Below are 14,285 nucleotides of genomic sequence, written 5' to 3'. Positions count from 1 at the left end.
CGGAGCATCAAAGTCTCGTGTAACCAGTTATTTTCCAGCAAATGTTTGCCTTAAAAAAACGTACAGTGGGAAAGGGACTATGAACGAATGTGTCTGCGTTTTCCTGAGAAATTGTTCCTTATGAGAGAAAGACAGAAAGTCCCCCTCAGCCTGAGCATTGACCTTGAACTGGTTAAATCTATATAAGCTTATGAACTCTATAGAGTCTGTTTCATTCCCATGACTTGACCAAAGATATTTACCCACAATCCCACAGGGTCACAAAATGAGTTTGTTCCAGCTGCAGGGTGATACGTAACATACTCATCATGACTGTTCCTTTCATGTAAATCAGCAAATATTATCTGTATTGCTACCCACCTTCATAAACACATACAGTAACAAGAGAGACTATTCTTAACCCACAGGGTTTAATTTAACAATGGTACAACTTTGGAGCACTAGCTGTTCTTGGAAGATTTGAGTTTTGCATTTCTTCAGAAAGCTGAGGTCAGACACTAATGCTGGATGTGAGTCTCTCCTCTCTTTCAAACTGGCTACCTCTACCTGATATAGACCGTGTACTATCTAGGATCTATTTGTGGCCAATCTTTTTCAAGTTGCCATAAAACCTCCAACAGTTCACTGTAAAACAATTCTTTGCAGAGAAATTTGGCGATTGGATTCTCACAGTCCCTAGAATCTGCTGGATTTCCCTGAGCTTTGGCAAGTGACCCATTCTTCCCAACTTTATATCATGGAGGAGATTAGAACAACTGAATTAAATTTTTTGGATGAGTGATCTGATAGTTTAGTCATTGTAGTGCTTCTTTCAAAGTGGAAACAGTTAAAAAAAAAATGTTATGCTTTTGAAACTGAAAGAAACTAAAGGATTTACCGCATATTATATATATATATATATATATATATATATATATATATATATATAAACAGATTAATCATAAGTTAATTTATTGACAAAATAGTTACAAAACATGATAAGATTGTCAGGCATCACCACTCCCCATGAAAGTTGCAAAATTTAAACACAGTCTTTCTTTCACATATCTTTCATCAGCCTAAATACAGGCACCCCTTAGCCCCATGGTCATTCTGACAGTGTCAGAGTCACCATAGGGTCTTGGTTGCCTCAAAGACTAAGGTTCCTCCCCCCCCATCGCTCAGTTTAGATGGCCGGTCAGTTCTTGAAGAGGTCCTGCTTGTCTCCAATAGTCTGAGTTACAAATTAAGGTAACCAGACAGATGCTGCTCAGTAGAACAGTGGGTAGTACTGCTGTTTTGCAGGTAGAAGGTTCGGGTTTGATTCCAAGTCTGGGGTCTTTCTGGATGGAGTTTGCATGTTCCCCCTAAGCAGTGTGTTCTCTCTGTGTACTCCGGTTTTCCCCCGTTTGGGGGAAGCGTGACGGAAAATGGATAGAAACCAGACATTGCTCTGGTATAAACTGTTAACTTTTAGAATATAGACAATAAACTCTTAATATTACTTCTAAGCCTATAGTGGCCTTTATTTTATCATTTTTTAAAGTAGGAAATGGGATTAGAAAGAGGGGAAAGACATGCAGCCAATTTCACCAGGCCGGGAGTCAACCAAACAACGGCCACATCGAAGACCAAAGCCTGTACATTCTAAAATCCTAAATACTGTACATTCAGAAATTTATTTTGTTTGTGTCATAAATTAGTAATATTTTATAAATTTGGCAAAATCTCAAAATCACTGTGGTACCAGATAGTTGGTTAAGGTAGGATTCAAGCATAGAGAAAGAAGAAGCAAGTACAGACAAAGGAAAAGCAATCTAGCAGGGGGTCTTACAGAAATATTCTAATTAATGAAAAATTAAGATTCGACTAAGAAATTAATTTAAACAGGATTAACTAAAAAGAAAAAGAGGATACCAGAGATACTAAAGAAACCCCAAATGCCTGAGGGTAATAGAATTGTACTAAAAGAATGTGAAGCTACACATTCGAGCAAAATTCACAGTAAATTCAAGCACTCACTTTAGTCTTTAGAGCCATTGCTTTAAGTGCATCTCACTGGGCTGTGCATTAAAAACATAAAAATTATCGTATAAAACCTTTACATTTTGCAGGTGGAGTTATCTCATGGATATTTTGATTATCTGCAGTTGTTAGCTAATTCAACTCTTTAATTTAAAGATATCTTAGCAAACTATCATATTGTGGCATTTAATCTACAGTATAACTAAAGCTTTCTGTCTCCTGTAAACCCCTAATATCTGATCAATTCTTCTCCTAATGGTATAGAGGAGGATCTTTTATTTCTGGTTGGATCATCTAAATAAGTGCTCCTCCTAATTGTCAATCATTCTGGTGATATATTTACGTAAGGCTGTTCTACATGTTAGCAATCTCCTCTGCGCATGCACACTTTCTGCCCCATATGTGTGGTGATCTACGGTTTCAGACAGTCATTGAAGCTCATGCTCACCTTTCTCAATGCAGTTCTTTGAAAATTGCTGAGGGTCATAAGAGAAAAAGTGTCTATGAAGTATATGAGAAAGAAAGGCCTAAGAAGAGGCAGATATATCCCAGAATGCTCCGCGAGAGCTCTCCTCAAAGTATTATGGGATTTGCTGTCACAGCAGCCTGCTGTCGCCATAGGCTGTCGCTACCTGACAGCGGCGACTGATAACAAAGATGGCGCAGGCACTGCACAGTGAAGGAGGAGTTAAATGACCAGCGGGGCACAAAGCAGTGATCATCTGTCCGAATTGTCAGTTAACTGAGTTTGCTTTAAAATCCACTATATAGTCCCCACTGTATGCGTACACAGTAAGCTTGTATGAGCCATGAGAACAGCTCATTTTAAACAGGGCGTGCATGAGAAGAAATGGACTTGTGTATGCTCTTGCACGTGCATTTTTTTTAAGTGGAGAGGGCGAGTCTTTAAAAAATCCTCCACAATACCTTTAACTTAGTTGAAAGATCCAAACCAAGAAAGCAGGATTCTCACGTTGTTCTTTGAGGCATGTTTGCTCCATTTCCTGTGTCTGCTTAATGTCTGAAATGTGCATCCAGAACTAGGGCTGGGCTCCTGCAAAGGCATTAAAAGAAAAGTGGGAAATGCCAGAACTGGAGTGAAATGGGCTGTGACTGGAGGGAAAGTGACACACCTAACAATAAAAGTTAGGTGTTGGTTCTTATTCTGCAGGAAGTGAATCAGTGTTGGAGAGTATGATGCCGTTTGGTGACTTCACTGTGTAGATGTTGGCATCACTGGATGTGCTTTTCAACTGTCAGATGTGACTCATTTGAGGCTTCACATTTACTGCAATAAGTGAACCGATTCAGGTAAGATGAGGCCAAGAGTAATCAAGACTATGTTTTTTGCAAATGCATTAAGAATAGGCTAATTTTTGGCAAATGTTTGACCAGACAAATGATTGCATGTGATTTGTACCCTTTGCACATCTGCAGTGTCTTTCTTTTTTTTCAACAAGAAGATCTGTGATTAATAAGGAAAGAAAAGGGTTTCAAACTTGGGGAAAAAGCCCTTTGGATCTCTGACACATGGCTTGAAAAGCTAGTTATGCAGGAGTAACACAGTCATGGAAAGAGAGGAGAAGGAATAAAGACGAGGAAAGTAAAATACATCATTATGGCAGAAAGAAAAGTTGAAATAGAAGATTGGAGAGACTGAGTGAAAGATGGAGGAAGCAAAGTGGGATTATGCTCCCCTGGGAAAACCCTCACAAGGGAAAGGCCACAAACTTCCCAAACTCCTTCACACACTACAGTTCCTTTCCTGTCTACACTAATGTTGAGAAGCCAACATTTTAAGTAACACTTAACCCCCTTGGGAAGCATTTTCATCCTAAAAATACAGCTTCTGGTATTACTTTTTTCCGTTAATCTGTGCTATCCTCCCAAAACAAGAGTTTTACATAACAGCTTAGACTTCACACAATGCAGTGGGAGGTTTTCACAGCAGACAGAGCATAAAAGTGAACAGAGGGCAGTATGCAGGGGTAGCAAAACCTCTGCTATCATTATCCAATATTTAGGGAACAATGGAATGTTGTTCCCTGCCTGGGAATTGTAGATTGCACAATTTTCAAAAGATGAATGCATTATTTGAAGAATTTTAATTTGCTGCGATGCTCTGAAATGAGAGGGCAATTGGAAATAAATAAACTGATCTTCCTGGAGAATTTTTCCCTCACCAATAAAAAGTTATTTTTCCACTAAATTATCAGATAAGTCTACAAAACATAACAACCCAAAATATTCCTTATTCTAGATGGACAGTTTTGACCAAAAAAAATTACATTTTATGCTATGTTTTTATTTAGACATGTATAATTACTTTGATAATAGACACTATAGTATACAGTAGACATGTTGTAAAGTGGAAGAAGCTATAGAAGCTATATATATAGTTGTAAAATGTTTTGCAAATACTAATATTAAATTGCCATATGCATTCATATACAACCCGTTTATTTTCAGACCCTACATAGAATCTAATCAACTTCTTTTTTGTTTTTCTATTGAAGTCATAATTAATAAATACACTCTATATGAGTGTTATCTAATTTCAGTAAAGATGCAGCCCTTTTGGGAAGAAAATTGTAGCAGTGTAAACAGTGTCATAAGGACAACATAGACAACAACATGGCATTTCTGGACTGTGCTGTTCAGAGGACAACAGGAGTGACGTTTACCAAAAAAATAACCTACACATACTCACATCACCCACTGGAACATAAACTTTCTGTTCTCAGAACTCTGAGGTACCAGGCTAACAATATTCCTTCAGTTGCAGAGAGGAAACCAAAGGAATACAAACAAGTGGTTATCCAAACTGACCGTTTTTGAAGTGGGCCAAAGAAACTAGCAGGGAGAACAACACTGTACAGAGGAGGAAACAGAGAGACACAAAAACATTGTCATTCCTTATTTCCATAACATACCAGGGAATTTTATAATTAAAAATTAATTCAAACCAAAACTGGTTCATACTGTGGCCCAGTGCAGCGAAGACTTTTTGGGCTCCTATATTGGAGAAATCAAACAACAACTTACAACAACTTTTTGGACAGTAACTCTGGGAAAAATTCAGTTGTATATTTGCACCTCAAGAAAAAAAGGAAACACAATTGAAAGAAAATGTTCAAAATGTTTGGACACAGAGGACAGATGGTTTCAAAGAGGGGCGGGGGAATCCATATTTGTGAGAAGAGGAAAAACTTCACTGAACAGAGGGAGAGGATTCTGGTTTCAGCTTCCATCATTTACAAATCAATCATGGGACTCAATCCAAATAAATCACGTAAGCGCTCCTCTAATGATTGAAATGTCCACTTAGATAGCCCATACAAAACAAAACACCCCAACAACTTAGATGGACCACGGTCATTGATTTGTATCTGACTTGTAATGTGCTGAGGAGGATAGACCTCCATGCTGCATAAAACATCATCGCTCCATCAGCAGATCGCCCTGGTGCGAGCCAACGGAATCGACAAAAACTATGTAGAAAAAATCAGCAAAAGTCCGGTTTCCTCCAGGTTAAGACCGTTATATGGTTGCTATGGTCAGAAGGACTGAGAATTTACACAGGGATGTTATAGATTAGTAAACATCTGATGGAGATCTGGTAAACCCAGGCCTGTGGTAACTCTGGAGGAGCCGCAGAGGCCTTTTTCAGTGAAACATGTTCAAAAGGAAACATTTTTTTTTGGAGAGCCATTTATTTAAACTAAAACACAGAAGAAATTAACCAGTTTTATAATGAACTATTATTATCAAATAAAAGATGATGCTTCTTATGGGATCTTTCAGATTTTGGTGGATTTTTCTTTCTCTGCATTAAAACACGACTTTCCCTGTAAAACTGCTGAGAGCAGGATTTTAGGCCCCTCACTTCTTTTGCCCACACTTTTTATTATCATGACATTTATGTCATTATTTCATAAAAAGAAAAGTCTAAAACTTTTTAGAAAACTAATTTGATTTGATCTGAGATGCAACAGAGTTGTTGGCTTTTTCTTGGTTTCCGGCATCTTTTAACTGTTTTTCAAATAAATGCTGACATATAATCTTGACAAAAGGTTGATTCCAGGCCATGGACTAAGCCCCAGTTGCTCAGAAAAATGTTAGAACTGAGATGGTACTGTTCTGATTCCAATTCCGATATTGAAGGGGAAAAAAGCAGAGTTACTGTCAAAGATTAATGTTTGAGTTTAGGGAAAAACAAGTTTCAACAAAAGGGGCTAAAGTGGAATTAGGGCTACAAATCACTGGCAAAACGTTAACTCGACCCCCCCATCCCCCGTAAACAAAGGGAGGAAGTGGCGCTGTGTGACTGGTTTGCAGTGACTTCCTGTTTGTGATTATGTGTCCAAAAACAGAACCAGGGTCTCTGGACCTCCCACGACACTCCACTCGAGGCCAGACTGCCACTGACCCACTGCGTCTGGTTGTCGGCGCATTGTGCTTGGTAACCGGGGCGCCACAATACTGGGAAGCAGCTGCAGCAAACTAAAAAGTTGCTGTGTGGCATTTAAAGAAAAAACGCTTTACTAGTTTAATGCTAATAAACAAAAGAGGCTCATAGAACAGGCAGAGTCAGTCAGTGTGGCTTTTTATTGTGTTCATGTTAGATCAATTATACAAAAAATTTAGAGAAAATCGCTCATGAGTACAAAAACAGGACTGACTTAATCCATCCTACTACTAACCTTTTGTTTTCCTAATTAATATAATTCTAAAAATTAAATAAACACATCATCAAACAATATAAAGAGGTAGTACAATGCTAAGAGATAAACTTTAATGCATAGATAACATTGAGGAAGTTCCAAAAAAAAGCCCCTCAAAATGAATGTAAGTAAACAGATTTGAAATGAAAAGACTTCTCAAAACGATATTGAATTATAAGAGAAAAACAAAAATTAAGCATTAATACCATTCCATCTTGGAGGAACAAAAAGATTTTTGCAGAAGTGCAATAGAAACTCAAGGTCGAAGACACACAGAGGTTGAAATAAACAGAGGAATTCTTACAGAAAGGGAAAAGGTGTTGAAATAGATACATTTTGTCAGACATTAGACGTGTCCTGCGTGTTCTCTGCCTCTCGACCAATGATTATTAGAGATAACAGGGTATGTAGGCTGAAAGGCAGGTATAGAGAATAACTGATTCATAATTTCAGTTCTATATGCAAACTGTGGGAAAAGCAACATTAAAACATTTGTTAATCATTTTAAGGCTGTTTTCTCAGCCAGACAATTGAGGTTCAGGGCTTACCTGGAGAAATCAAGCTGCATAATTAGATTTTTTTCCCCAAACTTTCCCAACAAAACCCATTTACTCTCAGACGATCTGCTTCCCATAGCCTTGTGACTGCAGGAAAACAGGAGCCAGGGACCCTCGCCTGTGTTTCCTCACATTGGGAAACTTAATCTACAATTCTGCTTTAAAGTCATTATCAGTCGCTAATAAGAACAATACAGCAAAACCAGGATACATTAATCCCCGTTTGAAACACTAAGGAAATAATACAACTGCAATACAATGGCCAATTTTCCTCCCTGGGTTTTGTTTTGGGCACCGTGCATGGAAGAACTGTCCGTGCTGGATGTGAAGTGAGTTTTGTCAAAGGTGTGACCCTGAACATGGCACCTTGGTCTAGTGGGAAAGAGGAAACAAAAAAAAAAAAAAGCTTGTCCACATTCCCCCAAGGTATTGTCTACCAAACCCATTCCTGATATTGAAGTCCTTATTGGATGACTGCATTAACCAGTTACCAGCTACCCCACGGTTTCACACACACTCATTAAAAGAATTACCAAGTAAGCTTTGCTGGATCTACATAAACGATGGGTAAAATATTCTACGGTTGAAACATTAATATCAACTTAGAGTAATGCATTTCCTCAGCATTTCAAATGCTGTTTCCCAGTGAAACCTCCCATGCCATTTTTGTGTCCCTATCAATGAAACATATCACTAGTAAAAGACCAGAAACGTATTTTACTTCTTTTCTAAGTGCTTTGAGCTCAACAGAACCAAATCAGAACCAAAATCTCTAGGGGATGTGGAAGTGGCGGAGGTTTATAGTTTTTTTCCAGTAATAGACTTTTAATGGCCAGTAAAAGTATGAGCAGTAAACACGACTGTATAATTATAGAAACTTGGTTACTGTCATTTTATGGAACACAAACAAATCCACAATGTTCCCAATAAAGTAACAAAAAGCATCGGAGTCTGATTCATCTGGGAAACTGAAAGAACACCCGAAAATGTCATGAAACGGAACAGACTGACCCAGTATTCAAGGAGAGACTGTCAATAGGAAAGTTCAAAACGTTTATAAGATGAAAAACAAAACTAAAGTGAAGCTGCTAGGATCTGCTTGCGGATGCTGCAGAAGGGGGGCAGGGCGCTGTCCAATCTCAGACACTCTGGTGGGAGAAACACAGGTAAGTGACCACAATCATCTGACAGAAGATGATGATCTCTTACCTGGTTTAAAAGTACAGTCCATAACCCTTAAAGGGGCGCGAACCAGCAGATGGGCTGATAGCTGATGCGGTGCCAACAGTGTCCCCGGTGCTGCAACTCCGGAGGAATAGCAGGAAGTTGATCCTGGACAGGGTTACAGATCAGGCAGGAAAAGGCAGATGTCAGGATCCAGGCTTCCAGGTAATCCACCAGCTCCCAGGCAGGTTCAGAGTCTGACTGAGTCCAGAAGCGTGACCAGCCGGTCACGCACAGGAGCAGACAGGATCAGGTACAGGCTATTGAGCGCTGTGTAGAGTATATACTTTTTACCTTTTGGAGCAAGTAATGCAAGAACTCTGCTCAGGTGTTCATCCATAAGAGGCAGAGAAAAGCCACAGTGAGTACATGATGGCAAAACAGACCCTTGAAGCTAGATTGAGACCACTTGTGCAAGGTCTTAATAATACTGCTGTCTGCTGTCTTAATAATACATTTCTGTAAGATTTCAACTGCTGGCAAACATAGTTCACTTTATCACTGGAGCCATTCATCTTCTCTAAAATTGTAATAAATTTTCCTTATCCTCGGTAATTAAAAATGTCTCACAGCATAATGGCTGCGACCAACTGTTAATTCATTCTCCTCAAAGTGACAACTCTAATAGATTTATGTGAAATTCTGGTAGATTAGTATCAGTAGGAGTTTCTTTAGCTGTAATAGACCATAAATAGATAAATCCTTGATGTTAGTGTATGTTGCTGTTTTGACATTCTTTAGCACAGGACTGAACCCAATCAGAGGACCCTCACATCCGGCAGAGTTAACTACAGTTAACACACAAGCTGTTCAGCAAAGCAGTCAGCAACACAATCCACAACATTGTCTTGTATCTCATGGATAGGAATATTGTCTATTATGAGTTGTTAAAAATAAGTTTAACTAAACCTCTCCCCTATCTGACTTGATGTTAACTTTACATTTTTCTGCTGATTTATATATATTTCTACAATCTCATGGTAATATGACATCTTTCTTGTACAGATATGTTTACACAGCCTCATTTCATAATATGCAGATTACCCATTTGATTGGCCAAAATTTCAATAATAGTCTTCTAAGCAGTAATAAGAAGTTCCTCATTTTATTCCTGCATCTCAGTTTGGCATGTAGGTCATTGCAAATGTTGTGCCTTATAAAAACAATCCTGTGCTCCATCAGCGTTGCTGCTGGCATTTTGATGTTCTCTGGGAAAATCCATTTTTGTCATGATCACTAGCCTGATAGCTCACCTAATTGCTCATTTCAATCACCTGAGTAGCCCTGCCTGGTTATCAATTATTTCTCAATGTCTCCACCTGCTCCTGCTGCTTTATATATGGCTCAGGCCAGCTATCATTGGCGTTGTATTTAAGTTTGAGTTAGGGGCCAAATTTTGTTTTTATTTCCTTTATTTAACTAGGTAAACCCCGTTGAGATCTGGATCTCATTTTCAAGGGGGACCTGGGCAGAGATCTCGTTCTTAGAGGCCAGTGGTAAGAGAGGTTTTTAGTGTTGCCTTAGTGTTTTCTGATCATATCCTGTGTCTTATCCACTGAGCGTGCCCTGCTCCTGCCTTGGCTCACTGGAGGGAGCCAGTTTAATGTACCATAGTTTCCCTGATATCATGCCTTGTTCTGCCTCTCAACTACTGGGCTTGCCTTTTCCCATCTGAACGTTCTGCCAGATCTCTCTGTTGAACTCTTGGAACCCTGAACCTGCCTGAACTCTCTGTGGATTCCTGGAAACTTGGACCAGCCTGTTACTGTTCTGATCAGAACCCCTCACCGGACTATGGACTCCTGGAACTCAGAACTGTCCTGTTTTGAATTGTTTCCCTGACCTGGCTCGAACTTCTACCTGTTCACTGGGGCTGCTGCACCTGGTTTCACTCTGGGCGGTGTCTGCCACATCTCGTTGGCTGGCTGGATCCTGCCTCGCTCTGAGAAGATGGACTGAACTGTTAAACCAGGTACGTGACTCTCTTGGATAATCATTTTCCGTCAGATTATTATGGTCACTTACCCATTTTTCTCCCTAACAAGAGTTGCCAGTGACAGGTGTTGCAATGCCTCCCCCCGCAGCCCCTGCAGATCCGCAGTATTCTGTTTTTAAATAATAACTTTGAGTCTTCCCAATGCCTGTCTCACCTTGAATATTGGGTCTTAAGTTCTGAGCTTCATGACAATTTTAGCCCAGTAAATCTATCCTGAAAAGAGAGTCATCGCTTGGCAACTATCATGTCATAATATTTCCATTTTCTAATAAAATGTTTAGTGAGTCAATTATATTTTTACAATTTAAGACATTTCTCTTTTCATCCACAATCAGGCATGGTGACATGGATAGATAGTTATCACCATTCAAGAGCTTGGATGGACTGCTGCATCTTTGAGAAGTGTTCTTGGTCAAGCTCGATTGAAATAAATGCTGGATTTGCATCATTGGTCACAAAATCTTCAGAGTCCTGGGAATCACCTAAGTATTTGATTCAGATGTGTTTGAGCAGGAACAAATCTAAAAGTGTAAAGAGACCAACCCTTAAGTACTGGAGTAGCGCATTGCTAATTAGTTATTGCAGTGCCCTTCCATTATGAACTTGGGGAAAAGTTTTATTTCTATATAGGCCTATATCATAGAATTTTTAAAAAAGGTGAAAGGTTGATGTTTTCCAAGCAGTCTCGTGACATTTGTGATTTTAGCTCGGGAGACTGAAGGGAGAAAATGAATGGTCAGTAATAAAGCATGACAGAGAAGCAACTGCAGAAGTCTGGTAGGGACAGTCCTCAGGCCACTAGTTTGCAAACCAAGGATTTGCAAGTAAACACAACGTTTTCACAGAAGATTTACTTACTTTCCTTAATTTTATTTTATGAAAAAGAAATAGGGAGTATTTTCCAAATGTACCATTCATTATCCAAGCCTAAGTTTTACTTTTTCCACGTTCAACAGCAATAAAGAAATGTCCACGGTGTTTATTCGTGCACGTTGTGGAACATTTACTGTAAGCCCAACTGACTTGCATGGATATGAGAGGCGTGAACATGTCCAGACCCGTCCTTTTATATGCCACATCTGCCGCTTCAGGCAGCAAGAAGGCGGCCACCCACACTCCCCTCAAACAGAGGGCCATTTATGCAAAGCAGTATTAACTTTTATACTCTTGGCATTAACAGTGAATTCATGTCTGCATTCTGTCCAGCCAGTTGAAATTATGTCGCCAGCAGCTGTCATAGCCTAAATGTTCCAATGCAACCATGAATCCTCTCAATAAAATGAACAATTGTTTTTTGTATTTTAGCAAAACACTTTTTTAACACTAAAAAGACCCACAAGTGATTTTGTAAGGGTGTGCGGAGACATGCAATCATGTTCAGTGAATAAAAATATAATGGAAAAGTTTGTTTATATTGCCCTGTTCAAAAGGTGAATCACAGATAAATTACAGAGAGGGATTTTTCAAAGGAATAGTTTTTGCCTACAGCTAATTAAATCTTATATTTAATGAAAAAAAGATTAGAATTACAGACTAGATCAGTACATTTTTAGCTCAGGAAAGGCACAATAAAAGTATGTTTAATACCTAAAGATTGCTATTGCCAAATTGTGTCAAGGCTCAGAACAGAGGACCCAGTATTCAAGACAGACAGACAGTCAGAAATTTTATAAAAATGTTTATTTTAAAAACGACAAATTTGCATTTAACAGATAGGGCCAGTAAGGCTGAACCTCTGCAGAAAAAAAAAAAAAACTTAGGTTAGCAACCACTCTATCTGGCAGAAGATGATGATGAACTCGTAAATCACTAACCTGGTCTCAAAGTTCAGTCTTTGCCCAGAGGACGAGGCAGGATCCTACCTGGTTGGCAGCCGTCAAGACGCGGCGAGCACCGTCCAGAGAGTTCCAGATACTGAAGTCCCAGAGAACGGAGAACAAGCAGAGGTACAGATTCGAGCAAATGAAGGAAGATGGGATAGTCCAGAGGGCGAAACCAAAGCCGATGACGAGGACGTGCTCAGGATTCAGAACCAGGAGATTAGAAGTACAAAGAGGTTCTGAAGGGAAATCAAGAACGGTGTTGGGGAAACATTTCCAAGTTCTATTAACAGGCAGAATCCAGCAGATCAAAACGCAGAGCAGGTCAGGATTAGGCAATCAGTAACACTTATGTATGCTAGAAAAACTCCCCCCACAGGCTCAAATTTGGCATTGATTACTGGTAGAAGGCTGGTTAAATAGAGGCAGGAACAGGTTTAGTAAGGCAGATGAATGAAATGAGTAATCCAGCCAGTCAAGATCATGACAGATTTGACTTGTAATCTAACAAATAAGCTTCATGTTATTATCTATTGGATACAAAAATTTCAATTTAAGGGCAAAGATCCAAATTTGTCTCATAGGCTAGACGTACAGTATGTTGGTTCCAACAGGATTGAATGTTGGTCTTATTTTATCAAGTTGTGTATGGAGACAGCTTGGCCTAAAACAGTATTACCTTGCACAAATGTAATGAAATGATCAAAGCAATACCTGGAGCTAAAATCACACTACTGCTGTTTGGTAACTGAGCTTTTAATGGAGTTGGTGAGCAGGTTAGAAGTGTTGCCTCCTGTTGTCACTTGTTGATGCCCCCGTCAGACATCCCAAGTCTCCCGGATATAGATAGCTGTTCACAGATGTCCACAAGTTGGATAAATGATTCTGAATTATAGATTATCCGAGGTGGTGTTTTTTCAATGCGAGTGAGAGCGTGCAGGCAATTTAATAATTTGTGCATCATGTGTGGATTAAAACAACTTCGATTGCACTGGCTCAACAACAGAGAAAATGTCATACAGTAAATCCATACATAAAAATTAGAGACAAAATGCTTTAGGACTGGCATATGGATCATGAAGCTTCTCACACGATTACATGTGGATCAGGATGCAGGGCACAGCATCATCAGTCAGATTATGGTGTACCTCTTTCAAATTGTACCCAAAACTGAACAGATGCTTGTTTGTTTGATTCTGTTCATGGTAATAAGGTGTAATTGGTCCTTCCATCTGTGCTTTACCATTCTGAGGGAAAGACCTCAACCCCCAGATCAACACAATGAGAAGGAAATCAACACAAATCCTGTTTACTCTCCACACGACAATGTGATGCAATAAACACATTTCCCCCATTTTCCCACAGCAAACAGAGGCACAATGGTGAGATCTGTTAGTATTATACAGCATGTAAAGCATGTAAAGGTAAAGACTAAGTCTCAGCTTTATGATTAGCATCAAATTTTCATACTTTATTACAATTTAATGCTGCTGCATGGTGCCATTAGAGGCAACAATGGTTCAGGCTGGAAATAATAACCAGTGCACAAAGTATTATCAATAATTTGACATAATATCACTAAATGACCCTGATAAACAGCTCAGCTTGGCTTTAGGTCAAACTCAGTGGGAAATGTTGAACACATCGCCTGGGACCACACACCATCTGTCTATTTTTGCTATTATGATGAAAACATTTTAAATATATTATTTGTAAGCTTAACTCGTGTGCTTATTTGAACCAAGCAAATCTGATTATACACTTCATGTGTCAAAGACAGCCAGACTCGTTAATCTGCATAATAATAATAATAGTTGTGTTAAATGCTTTTGTAATTGCCTTCTGTGTGATTTTCTCCTCCTTGTGTTCTTCTCCCCATCCATCCATCCATCCATCCATCCATCCATCCATCCATCCATCCATCCATCCATCCATCCATCCATCCATCCATCCATCCATC

This window comes from Cyprinodon variegatus, unplaced genomic scaffold (assembly GCF_000732505.1).
Source record: "Cyprinodon variegatus isolate N-32 unplaced genomic scaffold, C_variegatus-1.0 Scaffold746, whole genome shotgun sequence".
NCBI lineage: Eukaryota > Metazoa > Chordata > Actinopteri > Cyprinodontiformes > Cyprinodontidae > Cyprinodon > Cyprinodon variegatus.
This window is presented reverse-complemented; position numbering follows the sequence as displayed.